The sequence below is a fragment of the Mirounga leonina genome, unplaced genomic scaffold (genome assembly GCF_011800145.1).
Source record: "Mirounga leonina isolate KUSES-001 unplaced genomic scaffold, KU_Mleo_1.0 Mir_53, whole genome shotgun sequence".
In the NCBI taxonomy this organism is placed as follows: domain Eukaryota; kingdom Metazoa; phylum Chordata; class Mammalia; order Carnivora; family Phocidae; genus Mirounga; species Mirounga leonina.
In genome coordinates this window covers 20331739-20349303 of record NW_023270807.1, presented here as the reverse complement: position 1 = coordinate 20349303, position 17565 = coordinate 20331739, and positions in this window count along the sequence as shown.

Below are 17565 nucleotides of genomic sequence, written 5' to 3'. Positions count from 1 at the left end.
AAATGTTGCAAGAATATCACGTGGCATTTCTGTATATTTCTCACTCAGCTTCACTAATGTTAACATCTTATATAATTATGGTACTATCATCTAAATGAGGAAATTAACATTTGTATGACAATATTAAAAAAATATATAGACCATGTTTGAGTTTCACCAATTGTCCTGCTAATGTCCTTTTTCTGGCCCAGGATCTTTTCTGGAATCCCAAATTGTAGTTAGTTGTCATGACTCCTTAGTCTCCTCCAACCTAGGCCAATACCTTGATCTTTGAATTTGACTTTTAAAAAAGTATTGGCCAGTTATAATATAGACTGTTCCTTAATTTTGTTTTGTCTGATGTTTACTCACAATTAGATTAAGGATATGCATTTGGAGGTACAGGATGGGGTATGTCTTATTACTGGAGATATACACGAATAAAGGAAAAATACAGGTTGTAAAAAGCTCAACAATAGTTATCTCTGAATAGTAAGAATTATTTTTAATTACTTTAGAAAATATTTGTATGCATTTTCTAAAATCTATCTAATGAACACCCATTCTCTTTATAATCAGAAGCAGGAAAACATGATCTATCTTAAATACTGTCTTTTCTGTAATATTTCTAATCCCTATGGCTAGAAATCCTCTCTTCTATATCTCTACACCTCATGTATAATCTATATTGTGTATTTCATGCATATTGTTATCTGTTGTACCTCTTTGCTAGAATACAATCTTCTTGAGGGCAGCGAACATGACTCATTCAATGTTACATTGTCTACAGCATCTTACAAAGTGCCTTTCATTTCATGTATGGAACTGTTTACCTTTAACGCATGAACACATCAAGAACTATTCACTGAATAAATTACTCCCTTGTGTAATTTCTAATTGAAATATCTCTTCTGGTATCCTACCATACTCTAAGAAAAGCAATTGGGAAAGTTTTGCCTTTATTGGTATTTTCATTTTCTGTGAGCCGGTGAAAGTGTTTAAGGGGTAAAACAAAGAGAAAAACACTCCACCAGTTAACTAAATGTGTCCCCCCCTCCCCAACATCAAAGAATACAGGCTAACTTGAAGAAATGTGTGATTGTGCACACAAAGAGAAAAGATGAAGTTAACATTGACTCCTCTCATTGTTTGCAGCTCTTCTCTCCCTACTAACTCCTACCCTACCTCAACCTGCTCTAGGCTGCAGAGCTTGGAACTGGACCAGATTTAAAACATATAATTCTGTCATGAAATTAGGGAATTTGCATTAGATTCCAATGCCACAACTCAAGTTACCTGAATCACCTAACAGAAGATGAGCACTGGGTGTTATATTCAACTAATGAATCATTGAACATTATATCAAAAACTAATGATGTACTATACCTTGGCTAATTGAAATTAAGTTAAAAAAAAGAAAAAAAAGAATTTAAACGTAAATTTTAAATCTAACGTAAAAAAATTCTATTACATTGAACCTTATCCCTCCATGTTGGTTTATTTTATAAACCCACTAACCAAATTTTGGCATATGTGTCATTGGGGTAGTAATGAAAACTAGGAGTAGGAGACTATCTACTGAGTACCTACTATGTAATAATGGCTTCATATACAGGATCACATTTAATCTTCATAAATCCCTGCCAAGTGGGATTATTATCCCCATTTACAGATAAGGAAACTGAGGGTCATATGAATTTATAGCAAGCAAAATAATAAAATGCAAAGCTGTATTCAGTATTTTTATAATTTAGACAGACAAAGTTAGAGAGATAGGGAGGAGCAAGATGGCGGAGGAGTAGGAGACCTGGATTTCATCTGCTCTCAGGAATTCAGCTGGATAGGGATCAAACCATTCTGAAAACCTACAAACTCAACAGGAGATGGAAGAAAAGAATAGCAACAACTCTCTGAACAGAAAAGCGACCACTTTCTGGAAGGTAGGATGTGCGGAGAAGTGAATCTGAGGCGATATTCGGGAAGATAGACAGCGGGGGAGGGGCCTCCGTCAGCCGCTTCTGGCAAGTGATAGAAACGTGGAGCACAAAATCGGAACTTTTAGAAGTCGGCTCTGCCGAGGGACGTTGCTCTGGTGGCTAAGCGGGGGGTGGAACCCTCGTGGGACAGTGTGGTCTCAGGACCCTCGGGGTCACAGAAAGACCGGGGGTGCCTGAGTGTGGCCGAGCTCCCAGGTAACGGAGCAGGGAAGCCGGCTGCAGAGGCGGAGCCCAGGCGCGGGCTCTCAGCTCGGGGTGGCCATAAACCGTGATCCGCGGCACAGTCGGGCCCCTGCTCCTCCAGCAGGGACCCCACAAGCGGCAGATCCGGGGAGACTCACCTTCCTCCCCCGGGAGGAGCCGCGCGGGAGTGCACTGCAGGGATCTGCTGGGTTTGGAGACTCCACATGGGGTCGAGTGCCAGAGATAGAAATGCATGGTCACAGGCCGGGTGAGCATGGAGTGCGGCCAGAGACCAGGGAGACGGGAGTGATTGACTGCTTTTTTCTGGGAGCGCACTGAGGAGTGTGGCCCCAAGTCCTCGGCTCCTCCGGGGCGGAGATTGGGAGGCCGCCATTTTCACTCTCCGCCTCCAAAGCTGTGTGGAAAGCTTGCAAGGAACAAAAGCTCCTGAGAGCAAACCCGAGCAGATTACTTAGCCTGGACCCGGCAAGGGCAGGGCAATTCCATCTCTGGCAAAGACATTTGGGAACCATGGCAACAGGCCCCTCCCCCAGAAGATCAGCCAGAACAGCCAGCCAAGACCAAGTTTACCGATCAATGAGAACGGCAGAACTCCAGGGCTAGGGGACTACTGCACATAGAATTCACGGCTTTTTTACCATGATTCTTTAGTCTTTCAAAGTTAATTTTTTTAACTTTTTTTTTTAATTTTTCTTTTTCCCTTTTTCAACCAACATCTTATCAATCCCTTTTTTAAAAACCTTTTTTATTTTTCATTTTTTAGAGTAATACTCTATCCCTTCATAGTAGTTAACCTTATTTTTGGTATATATATAAGTTGTTCTCTCTTTAAAATTTTGGGATAAAGTTCTTCTAACAGACCAAAATATTCCCTAAATCTCTAGTGTATGGCTTTGTTCTAGTCTCCTGCCTGATCACATTCTCTTTCTTTTTTTTTTTTAATTTCTCTTTTTTCTTTTTTCAACCAACTTATTTCATCAATTCTTTTTATAAAATCTATTATAATTTTCATCTTTACATTCATATTCCATTCCTTCATCGTATTTACCTTTATTTTTTTACATATATAAGCTTTTCGTTCTTTAAAATTTTGGGAGGCACTTTCTTCTAACAGACCAAAATACACCCAAAATCTAGTGTGTGGCATTGATCTATGCACCAGCCTGATCATATCTGATCACATTCTTTTTTTTTATATATTTTTCTTTTTCTTTTTTTTTTCTTTTTTCTCTCTTTCCCTTTCTTTTCCCCCAGTTTCAGGTCTCTTCTGATTTCTTTAGTGTATATTTTTCTGGACAAAATGACAAGATGGACAAAATCACCTCAACAAAAAGAACAAGAGGCAGTACCAAATGCCAGGGACCTAATCAAAATGGACATTAGTAAGATGTCGGAACTAGAGTTCAGAATGATGATTTTAAAGATACTAACTGGGCTTGAAGAAAGCATGGAAGATATTAGAGAAACCCTTTCTGGAGAAATAAAAGAACTAAAATCTAACCAAGTCGAAATCAAAAAGGCTATTAAGGAGGAGCAATCAAAAATGGAGGCTCTACCTGCTAGGATAAATGAGGCAGAAGAGAGAATCAGTAATATAGAAGACCAAATGATGGAAAATAAAGAAGCTGAGAAAAAGAGAGATAAACAACTACTGGATCACGAGGGCAGAATTTGAGAGATAAGCGATACCATAAGATGAAACAACATTAGAAAATTTGGGATCCCAGAAGATGAAGAAAGAGAGGGGGCAGAATGTATATTGGAGCAAATTATAGCAGAAAACTTCCCTAATTTGGGGAAGGAAACAGGCATCAAAATCCAGGAGACACAGAGAACCCCCCTCAAAATCAATAAAAATAGATCAACACCCCAACATCTAATAGTAAAACTTACGAGTCTCAGAGACAAAGAGAAAATCCTGAAAGCAGCTTGGGACAAGAGATCTGTAACCTACAATGGTAGAAACATTAGACTGGCAACAGACCTATCCACAGAGGCCTGGCAGGCCAGAAAGGACTGGCATGATATATTCAGAGCGCTAAATGAGAAAAATATGCAGCCAAGAATACTATATCCAGCTAGGCTCTCATTGAAAATTGAAGGAGAGATAAAAAGCTTCCAGGACAAACAAAAACTAAAGGAATTTGCAAACACAAAACCAGCCCTACAAGAAATCTTGAAAGCGGTCCTCTAAGCAAAGAGAGAGCCTAAAAGTATCATAGACCAGAAAGGAACACAGACAATATACAGTAACAGTCACCTTACAGGCAATACAATGGCACTAAATTCGTATCTTTCAATAGTTACCCTGAATGTAAATGGGCTAAATGCCCCAATCACAAGACACAGGCTATCAGATTGGATAAAAAAACAAGACCGATTGATATGCTGTCTGCAAGAGACTCATTTTAGATGCAAAGACACCTCCAAATTTAAAGTGAGGGGGTGGAAAACCATTTACCATGCTAATGGACACCAAAAGAAAGCTGGGGTGGCAATCCTTATATCAGACAAATTAGATTTTAAACCAAAGACTGTAATAAGAGATGAGGAAGGACACTATATCATGCTTAAAGGGTCTATCCAACAAGAAGATCTAACAATTGTAAATCTATGCCCCTAACATGGGAGCAGCCAATTATATAAGCCAATTAATAACAAAAGCAAAGAAACACATTCACAACAATACAATAATAGTAGGGGACTTTAACACCCCCTCACTGAAATGGACAGATCATCTAAGCAAAAGATCAACGAGGAAATAAAGACTTTAAATGACACACTGGACCAAACGGACTTCACAGATATATTCAGAACATTCCATCCCAAAGCAAGAGAATACACATTCTACTCTAGTGCCCATGGAACATTCTCCAGAATCGAGCACATTCTAGGTCACAAATCAGGTCTCAACAGGTACCAAAAGATTGGGATCATTCCCTGCATATTTTTGGACCACAGTGCTTTGAAACGAGAACTCAATCACAAGAGGAAAGTTGGAAAGAACTCAACTACATGGAGGCTAAAGCGCATCCTACTAAAGAATGAATGGGTCAACCAGGAAATTAAAGAAGAATTAAAAAACTACATGGAAACCAATGAAAATGAAAACACAACTGTTCAAAATCTTTGGGATGTAGCAAAGGCAGTCCTAAGAGGAAGTATAGCAATACAAGCCTTTCTCAAGAAACAAGAAAGGTCTCAAGTACACAAGCTAACCCTACACCTAAAGGAGCTGGAGAAAGAATAGCAAATAAAGCCTAAACCCAGCAGGAGAAGAGAAATAATAAAGATCAGAGCAGAAATCAATGAAATAGAAACCAAAAGAACAGTAGAACAGATCAACGAAACTAGGAGCTGGTTCTTTGAAAGAATTAACAAGATTGATAAACCCCTGGCCAGACTTATCAAAAAGAAAAGAGAAAGGACCCAAATCAACAAAATCATGAATGAAAGAGGAGAGATCACAACCAACACCAAAGAAATACAAACAATTATAAGAACATATTATGAGCAACTCTATGCCAGCAAATTAGATAGCCTGGAAGAAATGGATGCATTCCTAGAGATGTATCAACTACCAAAACTGAACCAGGAAGAAATAGAAAACCTGAACAGACCTATAACCACTAAGGAAATTGAAGCAGTCATCAAAAATCTCCCAACAAACAAAAGTCCAGGGCCAGATGGCTTCCCAGGGGAATTCTACCAAACACTTAAAGAATAATTAATACCCATTCTTCTGAAACTGTTCCAAAAAATAGAAATGGAAGGAAAACTTCCAAACTTGTTTTATGAGGCCACCATTACCTTGATCCCCAAACCACACAAAGACCCCATTAAAAAGGAGAATTACAGACCAATATCCTTGATGAACATGGATGCAAAATTTCTCACCAAAATACTAGCCAAGAAGATCCAACAGTATATTAAAAGGATTATTCACCACGACCAAGTGGGATTTATCCCTGGGCTGCAAGGTTAGTTCAACATCCACAAGTCAATCAACCTGATACAATACATTAACAAAAGAAAGATCAGGAATCATATGATCCTCTCAATAGATGCAGAAAAAGCATTTGACAAAGTACAGCATCCTTTCTTGATCAAAACTCTTCACAGTGTAGGGATAGAGGGTACATACCTCAATATCATAAAAGCCATCTATGAAAAACCTACAGTGAGTATCATTCTCAATGGGGAAAAACTGAGAGATTTCCCCCTAAGGTCAGGAATGTGGCAGGGATGTCCACTATCACCACTGCTATTCAACATAGTATTGGAAGTCCTACCCTCAGCAATCAGATAACAAAAAGAAATCAAAGGCATCCAAATCAGCAAAGAAGAAGTCAAACTCTCACTGTTTGCAGATGATATGATACTTTATGTGGAAAACCCAAAAGACTCCACCCCAAAACTGCTAGAACTCATACAGGAATTCAGTAAAGTGGCAGCATATAAAATCAATGCACAAAAATCAGTGGCATTCCTATACACCACCACCAAGACAGAAGAAAGAGAAATTAAGGCTTCGATCTCATTTACAATTGCACCCAAAACCATAAGATACCTAGGAATAAATCTAACCAAAGAGGCAAAGGATCTGTACTCAGAAAACTATAGAATACTCATGAAAGAAATTGAGGAAGACACAAAGAAATGGAAAAACGTTCCATGCTCAGGGATTGGAAGAACAAATATTGTGGAGATGTCAATGCTACCTAGAGCAATCTACACATTTAATGCAATCCTCATCAAAATACCACCCACTTTTTTCAAAGAAATGGAGCAAATAATCCTAAAATTTGTATGGAACCAGAAAAGACCCCGAATAGCCAGGAGAACCTTGAAAAAGAAAAGCAAAGCTGGCGGCATCACAATTCCGGACTTCCAGCTCTATTACAAAGCTGTCATCATCAAGACAGTATGATACTGGCACAAAAACAGACACATAGATCAATGGAACAGAATAGAGAGCCCAGAAATGAACCCTCAACTCTATGGTCAACTCATCTTCGACAAAGCAGGAAAGAATGTCCAAAGGAAAAAAGACAGTCTCTTCAACAAATGGTGTTGGGAAAATTGGACAGCCACATGCAGAAGAATGAAACGGGACTATTTCCTTACACCACACACTCAAAATGGTTGAAAGACCTCAATGTGAGACAGGAGTCCATCAAAATCCTAAAGGAGAACACGGGCAGCAACCTCTTCAACCTCAGCTGCAGCAACTTCTTCCTAGAAACATCGCCAAAGGCAAGGGAAGCAGGGGCAAAAATGAACTATTGGGACTTCATCAGGATAAAAAGCTTTTGCACAGCAAAGGAAACCATCAACAAGACCAAAAGACAACCAACAGAATGGGAGAAAATATTTGCAAATGACATATCAGATAAAGGGCTAGTATCCAAAATCTATAAAGAACCTATCAAACTCAACACCCAGAGAACAAATAATCCAATCAAGAAATGGGCAGAAGCCATGAATAGACATTTTTCCAAAGAAGACATCCAAATGGCCAACAGACACATGAAAAAGAGCTCAATATCGCTTGGCATCAGGGAAATCCAAATCAAAGCCTCAATGAGATACCACCTCACACCAGTCAGAATGGCTAAAATTAACAAGTCAGGAAACGACAGATGTTGGCGGGGATGTGGAGAAAGGGGAACCTTCCTACACTGTTGGTGGGAATGCAAGCTGGTGCAGCCACTCTGGAAAACAGTATGGAGGTTCCTCAAAAAGTTGAAAACAGAGCTACCGTCCGATCCATCAATTGCACTACTGGGTATTTACCCGAAAGATACAAATGTAATGATCCGAAGGGGTACGTGCACCCTGATGTTTATAGCAGCAATGTCCACAATAGCCAAACTATGGAAAGAGCCAAGATGTCCATTGACAGATGAATGGATAAAGATGTGGTATATACATACAATGGAATATTATGCAACCATCAAAAAGAATGAAATCTTGCCATTTGCAATGACGTGGATGGAACTGGAGGGTATTATGCTGAGCGAAATAAGTCAATCAGAGAAAGAGATGTATCATATGATCTCACTGATATGAGGAATTCTTAATCTCAGGAAACAAACTGAGGGTTGCTGGAGTGGTGGGGGGTGGGAGGGATGGAGTGGCTGGGTGATAGACATCTGGGAGGGTATGTGCTATGGTGATCACTGTTAATTGTGTAGGACTGTTGAATCACAGACCTGTACCTATGAAACAAATAATACATTATATGTTAAAAAAAAAAAAAAAGAAGATAGTAGAAAGGGAAAAATGAAGGGGGGGAAATTGGAGGGGGAGATGAACCATGAGGGACTATGGACCCTGAGAAACAAACTGAGGGTTCTAGAGGGGAGGGGGGTGGGGGGATGGGTTAGCCTGGTGATGGGTATTAAAGAGGGCACGTATTGAATGGAGCACTGTGTGTTATAAGCAAACAATGAATCATGGAACATTACATCAAAAACTAATGATGTAATGTATGGGGATTGACATAATAAAATTAAAAAAAAAGATAGATAAATGCATAACACAAAGATTGGAAGAATAGTCCTCAAAAGGGAAGCTGTTTCTAAGTGGAAGTTTTAGTCATCAAGATGGTCATTATGAGGGGCACCTGGCTAGCCCAGTCCATAGAACATGGGACTCTTGATCTTGGGGTTGTGAGTTCCAGCTGCGTATTGGACATAGAGATTAATTGCTAAAAATATTTTTTTAGTAAAGATGGTCATTATGTGACATGAGAGGTATTAACTAATGCTATAATGTACTTATTTTATAATTTATAGCTGTATCAAATCAATACATTGTATACCTTAAACTTAGGCAATGTTATATGTCAATTGTATCTCAAAGCTAGAAAAAAACAAAGATCTGTCTAAATTTTAAAAAAAAAATTTTTTTTTCTTCTAATATGGTTTCTACATAATGTGGTATACTCTGGGTAGAGTGCTATGTGCAAATTGCTAATATTAAAATCTGTTTGTTTCAACAGAGGAGTTACTATAATAGGGCTGTGGTTGCCAATTTAAATGCCACATGGCGAGGCAGGAAAATGAGTGAAGTGGGCCTCAGTGCAAGGCCACAGGGTGTGGTGGAGATGGTTGAGAACCAGAAAGTACATACTTGGTCCTATGAGAGAAGCCCCTGTGCAGTCTCCACTATTTTAGCATTTGGAATGGTGGGCTCAATGTTGCCTAAAGGGAAGTCAGAATTTAAGGTTTTTGGTGTAAAAAATATTACTCATCAACTTCAGAAACCAAATCAAAATATTTAAAGATACTATAGAAATCAAACATGGTGTTTATTGGTCACATCTGATTGACTATTTTGTATCCTCTGTAAATGATATGTACAAAATGCTTTACTCTGACTTATAAAACCTAATTGTTTATAAAAATAAAGATAAGTGAGATTAGCAGTCGCCCATATTAATTTAGCATAGTGTATTTTATTGTGAACAGGAAGAAGTTCTAATGGTTATTTGGAATTTCTTGTTCCTTAAATGTTTGGTAAGATTAATTTTTTTTCCTTGTCAGTGGGTTTTGTAATGCTAAGGCTATCCTTAAAATTCAACCAGTCAGGGTCAACCTTGGCTGTAAAGTTTTCTGAATTTATGAACATTAAATGTTTAATTGTACTGCTCACGATTAACTGAATCGTTGGCTCTGTTCCACACCATGTCAACCACACAAAGAATCGGCCTTTTCATTACTTCCCACCCAGACCTCAAACATAAACATCCAAATACCCAAACACACAAACTACTGACTTTATTGAAAATTGAGATAAATGAGAGATTTATGGAGTAAATAAAAATGTCGTATGTGAAATATTTGACATTCTTGGTTCTTAAAGGCTTTTGGCCATCTGTTGCTGAGCATTTTTCACTGGTGGCTTCATCCTGAGTAGTTCTGCTGCCCCAGTGGTATCATTGGACCTTACCCTCTCTATTTCCCTTCTCTGATTAGTATCTCTTTGTTTCTCCCCTTCCTCTAAAAACCCCAAACTTATTTAGTGTCATGCAGACTCCCGTAACTGTTTTTTTCTTTTGTCTTGACCATGTTCTTAGGCTCTGTCTTAATGAGGCTTATTAAGCTATATTACTAAAAAAATTTAAAACTTAAAGAGAGAGAGAGAGAGATTTCTCTAAGAGGAATTTTGGTGCCAAGAATAAAATTACCTCCCATCCTCCATCTCTTAATATTTAAGAACTAAAAGTTCATCAGGGTTTTGGTTTTGTTTTGTTTTTAGATTTCTTTATATACTGTTTGCCCATATTTAATTCATTGAAAAACAAAACACATGATTCCCAAGATCACTGAAACAAACAAGCAAACAAGCCTAATCCTTCTTTCTTCATATTAGATTTATTTTTTTTTTAATTCTGGAATAATTTCAATTAACAGAAAATATACAAAGATACTCTTTGTCTTCCCCTGATGTTAACACCTTACCTGACTATGGCTTATTTATCAAAACAAAGAAAATGATGTTGTTATAATGCTATTAACTAAACTATAGACTTTAATTTGGATTTTTCCTTTTTTTTTTTTTTTTTTTTACTAACGTCTTTGATCTATTTTAGGACCCAATTCAGGATACCATACTGTTTTTAGAGAGTCATTTTAAGGAAGCAGATGATTCATGATCTACATCAGCATAAGATCCTTAAAATGAAGTTCACCAGCATTTCTGCTTTATGACTGAAATGACTGCCACCATCGCTCATGAGTAGCATTTACAATAATAGGGTGTGTGGCTACCTTGACAAAATGACCCCTCCCTTCTCCCAGGTGCAGTGAGTCTGGGAAGGCAACAACACCCTCCCTCTGAGTAAAGCATTTAGTGGAGCCCCATACCAGCTCTCAGGAAGTTATGGGCTTTACAGTAAAGGATTTTGAATTATGTATCATAGTTCAGAAGATAAGTAATATATGGAATCTTATTCTAGCAGTAAGTCATGATAACTTGAAATATAAACACACACATTTTAAGAGCTGGTCTTGTGTTTTCTGACCACTGGAATTTAGCATGGAAAATATATATCATTAGGGCAATACATCATTCTAAAAACTTTATATTATATATCTGGTATCTTTACCAAGTTAAGGACAAGAACCTTGCAAAAAAACAAAGCAAAACAAAACAAAAACTTCCTCCTAAAAGCCTTGAAAATACTGCCCCCCAACCCCTGCAAAAAAAAAAAAAAAAAAAGCCAGTTCTGTGGTTAGAAACATTTGGAAAACATTTGGTTAAAATACAAGCCTACTCAAAAGATTTAACATTCTAATGTGCACCATATGTCTGAAAAAGGAATATGGCTTGCAGTGTTTCCCAAATATAAATTAACTAGAAATTGTTTTTTTAAGCATATTAACTTCTCACAGAGAATAAAACTTGAGAAATGTTGGACAACATATTTACTTATTGACTCCAAACTGGACAGAAATTTATAAGTCCTTTAGTTCAATCCTACAGCAATCCTTCACAGAGGGTTCATCAGCTACTACTTCCAGAGACATGCAGAGTTTATCCTTCCACTGATTGCAAGCTCTAGTTCTAAGGAAGAAAGCTCCTTATTTCTCTGAGCCTGAATTGTCCTGCTTCATTCATCCTTCAGCCATTTCAAAGTCACTCCTCCAAGGTGACCTAAAAACCTTCCTTATGATGGGAAGATGAGGCAAGATGAGGCTTTATTGGTCGGTATTTCCGAATTACCAATTTGTTGCTCAAATATATCAGGACTTTTTTTATAATAATTTCTTCCTTGGCTTCCAGCAAAATTTCTACTGGTACTGAATATGGCCTTAGTCACCCTCTTGCCTTCTCAGATGATTTTTTTAAAGAGGGCAGAATGATGAGGTTAAGGAGAACGCCCTAAGCATGAGAATGTAGACAAGTATAGCAGGTCTGACAGCCGTCTCACTAATTCTGAGTCGAGGAAAGGAAATTCCTGCCCTACCCACGTCTGATGGGATCACAGATTTAGGAATACAGTTCTGAAGAGCTGCTTTGTCTTTGAAAAAAGTCCCCTGTTATTCACTAAGGGAAAAACCACAGCAAAAATGCTGATGCTCTGTATCCCTAGAATAATCATCTGCCCTGGGGAAGCCTATCAGGGGATTCAAGAGCTGTGATGACCAAGCATTTTGAGAACATATTTAAAGAGAAAGTAAAGAGAATTCCCTTACTTGCCATAGACTCTGAATGCCTTTCTGAGCCTAAAATATATTTTTAAATTCTATGCTCTGATAATACTTCGAAAATATACTAATCATATTTAATGTAATTAGAAATGCAAATAAATTTCTTTGAAAGTTAAAATGCTCTTATTCAATGCTAATCTCACTTTGGACTTACTTCCTTCTGCGGTGACATAAAAAACTATAAGTTAGGAAAAATACAACCCATGTACAGATATGTATGTCGCATGTATTAAAAGCAGATGGAGTTGATGTACTATTTATTCAGAACGTATACCATTTTTTAAACATTTACAAATGCCTAAGAGAGAAAATATGAAGCTATACTATGGAATATGTTCCTGGGGATACTGTTGTATGGAAGTTTTTGCTGAGTTGTGTGACTCTGGGGGTGGGAGGAGCCTAAGAACAGCAAGAGGTAGGGCCATGACAGGGGAGGCCCATTCCATCCTTCCCCAAGCAAGCCCCATGATAGCAAAACAGAAAGGAATGTCTACCTCTACCCCCACATACCCACACCACTCTCCCACACCACCCTCCCTCCAACCCGCTCAGGTTCTATAATTTCTTCACCTTTTCCAAAATTCCACTTGAGACAATTGTTAACTGTTTCCTTTTATACAGATGTGAGTTGAGGGCAAAGGAGGAGAAGCCACATGCGGGCATCTGCCCTAAGCCCACATCTGAGTAGGTATAGGCAGAAGTCAGTGTCTGGAGTCTAGGCATCAGTGAGGAGCCAACAGCTGACAGCCTTAGATGGCTGCTCAGCCCACACTGGCAACGCTTTACTTGGCCCTCTGGAACTCTGTGTCCATTCTCTTTCCTTCAGTTGGTTGTTGCATACCATTACCAATCCCTAAAACCCTGTACCTTACCTTTAGCTGCTTACCCTAAGAAGCCAAATAAATCTTTTAACGAAGGAAATAAAGAATGTTAACAGTGTTTTCTCTCCGTATGTTTCCTTCCCATATTTACATTCATCCTTTCCTCTCCAGAAGACGTGGCTACATCTCCTTTTGGGGCAGCTAGGCTTCTGGTCCCTCCATGTGACCCTTGGCCGTGGTTTATCTTCCATTCTTCCCTGATCTCATATCCTCACTGGTATTCTCTCTCCTGACGATTTCTTGTGAAGTTCAGCATACCCGAAAACTAGAGAAGACTTCCTTAACATTGCTTTTTTCTAAGAAACTCTGTCCTCAGGGCACCTGGGTGGTCCAGTCAATTAAACGTCCAACTCTTGATTTCAGCTCAGGTTGTGATCTCAGGGTTGTGTGGAACCTGCTTAAGATTCTCTCTCTCCCTCTCTTCTACCCCTCCACACCCCACCCCCACCCCTGTCCCATGTGGGCATGTGCACTCTTTCTCTCTCTAAAAAAACAAAAACAAAAAAAAAAATCACTCTTTTTCTGCCCTTTTAAATAATGCACTTTTATCATTCCACCCTCATTGTTTTCATATTTCCCACTTGCTACTTAGTCCACAGCAATCTGGTTTACATCAACACTTGACTTATCATCTACTCTGTCCAAATGATGATGCCCCCTAATGGTCAAATCTAACAGCCACTTTTCACTTTCACCCACATTTCAGAACATTGATATATTTGAATATTTATTCTGTGAGAAACCATCTCTTGTTGTTCACAAAACCATTGACATCAACTTCTTCCAATCTGTGGAAGAAGACACCGTTGCCTGCTCCAGCTTTTTTTTTTTTTTTTTTTACTCACAACATATCCTTTAGAAGTGATCTCATTTCCTCCTATAGATTAGTTAGAAGTGTTCGCGTGCAAGAGAAAAAAAATCGACGGGGCTTTAATTAAATAGGGGTTTACTTCTTCATATGTAACAAGAGTAAGTCAGATTGTTAGTTGCTGGTGTTGTAGAAGAGATTTGAGATAGCAAGGAAAACTTCCCTAACTTTTCTAATGTTGGACCATATGGGTGATGCATCTTGGCCATTTTTCCTGCAGTCCAGACCAGAAGATGAATAAAGAAAACAAAAGTGGGAAAGAGGGCATAGCCTTAATCACGAGAACAAATTTATTTCCCATAAATTCCCATCAAACTCCCCCTTATGTCCCATTGGTTGTAATTGTGTTACTGGTCACACCAATTTAAAAGAGATTCTGGGAAAGTGGCATAAGAAAAAGGTATGGGAACGGGTACTAAGTGAATCAATCTGTGGTACATTTAATAACTTCCTCCTTAAAACTCCAATGAAAATGACACCTGCTATATGAGATATTACAGCTTCTTTATGTGCACAGATGTGACATTTGGGCTAACTCTGTTAGAGCATGTATCACATTACACTGTAGTTTCCATTTAGGTGTCCATCATCATGGTCCTACCCTCAACTCCCAATCAGATTATGATCTTCTTGACTGTAATCAGTATGAAGTCCATCACTGGATTTGTAACTCATCAGGGTCTAGCTAGCTCAATGAAAAAAAAAAATACACACACACACACACACGCATTACTTTATATATATTTATATATTTTTTAATATTTATACATAAAATACACATATATAATTTTGAAATTAAAATTGAATATTGGATGATAAGCATCTGAATTCTAATTATAGCTCTTAGTCTTAGTTATTACTATTTTGACTATCCAGATCTAGACAAGATTTTCACTTGAACAGGAGCAATGTGTAAAATATCTGATATTAGAGTCTACTACTGGCCCTTCTTTCAACTTTGCTGCTGTTGTGATATTTCGGCCAGTTTGAGTATTTCTATTTTTTTCTGTTAATTTCTTATTTGACTTCTTTGTTCCTGTTCTCACCACAGCTGCTTTTGTCTTTTTGATCCACCCACTCTTTGAGCCTGCAACCATCTCACGGCAACTCCAGCACTTGCTGTCTGTGGTGTAAGAACTGTAATATCTGTGGCTTCTCTCCTGTCTTTGGCAGGAATGTGTTTCTGAACTCTTTTGCTATGGGCAGATGTTTGGAATCTCTTTATGGAGAGAAATGGAGATGAGTGAGCAGTTTTAGAAGGGGGGAAAAGGAAGTAGGGAAAGGAATAAGATATTCTGTAACCAGAAATTGGCAAAGCTGATAGTCTTTTCAATCCCATTTTTTTCCATTTCATTTATATATTTTTTGTATTCAGTCTACCAAATAGGTCTCTTTTCAGCATTGTCATTATGATGATGGGAAACCACCATCTAGTGACTTACAACATTTGCACCTATATTTCGTCTTTTTTTTTTTTTAAGATTTTATTTATTTACTTGACAGAGAGAGATACAGCGAGAGAGGGAACACAAGCAGGGGGAGTGGGACAGGGAGGAGCAGGCTTCCCGTGGAGCAGGAGCCTGATGCGGGGCTCGATCCCAGGACCCTGGAACCATGACCTGAGCCGAAGGCAGACACTTAACGACTGAGCCACCCAGGCGCCCATTTCATCTCTTTTATTATCAACATGACTTGAAAGTAAAGGGTCAGATACTTCACTCTGTGTTTTAGGTTTATGCCAATTTAAGATCTTATTCAGGAATATTCACTGCTCTTGCCTTTTTTCATTAGCTGGAGTGTTGTTGAAACAAGTGATTCTTTAGATTAGGAGGGTATGTGCTCTGGTAAGCGCTGTGAATTGTGCAAGACTGTTGAATCTCAGATCTGTACCTCTGAAACAAATAATGCAATATATGTTAAGAAAAAAAAAGAAGAAGAAGAAGGTAGCGGGACGGGAAGAATGAAGTGGGGGAAATCGGAGGGGTGGACGAACTATGAGAGACGATGGACTCTGAAAAACAAACTGAGGGTTCTAGAGGGGAGGGGGGTGGGGGGATGGGTTAGCCTGGTGGTGGGTATTGAGGAGGGCACATTCTGCATGGAGCACTGGGTGTTATGCACAAACAATGAATCATGGAACACTTCATCTAAAACTAATGATGTAATGTATGGGGATTAACATAAGAATAAAATAAATAAATAAATAAATAAATAAAAAATATTGGTAAAGCTTGAAATGTTCCTATTTTAGAGAAATAGAATAGTATTGTATATTGACAAAACTTATGTAAGTGGGCATTACAAGAAATCATTTTACATTAATAATTTTATATCCTATTTGCTCAGTTTTTTTGGAAAACCCTGACTGATGAAGAAGCTGGTCATAAAATTCTACAGTCTTTCCTTTGTCAACAAGTTTTAAATTTGCTATTGGCCTGACATTTTCTCCATGATTAAGACAGGAACCTTTTCCCCCAAATCTTTACTTGGTGTCTGATCGCTTGTAAGCTTTGGGTTTTTGTCCACATGCTTCCAGTTTTCTAATTTTCTTTCCTCTTCTTTTCTCTACATACACCCTTTGTCTATCCAGCACCGCCATTATAACATTTATTCTGATTTATTCTAATTAATCTGTTGAGATTTTCATCTTCCCAATCATGTTCTATACAGTGTTATGCCTGAGACACCATTCTCATTGTCTCTGATTCCTCTGGGCTCTACAAAGTTTTCTACAAAGCTTATCTTAACTCATTGTACAACCTCTAGAATGAGACTAGAAAAATAAGTATTTTGTGTTTTAGTGTGTTTTGTTTCCATGTCAAACTAATATGCTCTCTCCCAAGCTCAATATTCATAAATAATACACCTCATAGATAGCTGAAGTTCACAAAATTGAATGGCTGTTTTTATGGAATTGCCTCCATTAACTTTCCAAGAAATCATTTATAATCCTGATATGCCTACTTAAAAATTATCAATCTTAGCATTTACATCAGGGCAGAATACTCTTCATTAACTCTGCAAATGGTTACTTAGCCTTGTTCATTATTAAAGACAAATTCCCCTTTCTGGATACATATGGAATTTAATCTGAAACATTTAACTTCTTCAACAATTCTTTGGAAACCCCTATAAAGACAACATTTCTTCTTTCTATAATGCATTGACAGTGTAAAATGCACTTCAGTTTCTATAGAGGAATAATGATGTCTTGAATACTCATGTAGCTTAAGTAACAGAAAAATGAATGCTGTAGCTTCAAACACACAAAAACAGTATATATATAAAAGGCAAGGGGCGTGCATTACTCATGTGTCACTGTTCCCTGACTGGTGAAGTACATAGTACAAAATAAATGTTTAATGATTTCCCTTCTGAACGAAGGAAAATTGGTCAATTTTTATGATTTAGCTCCT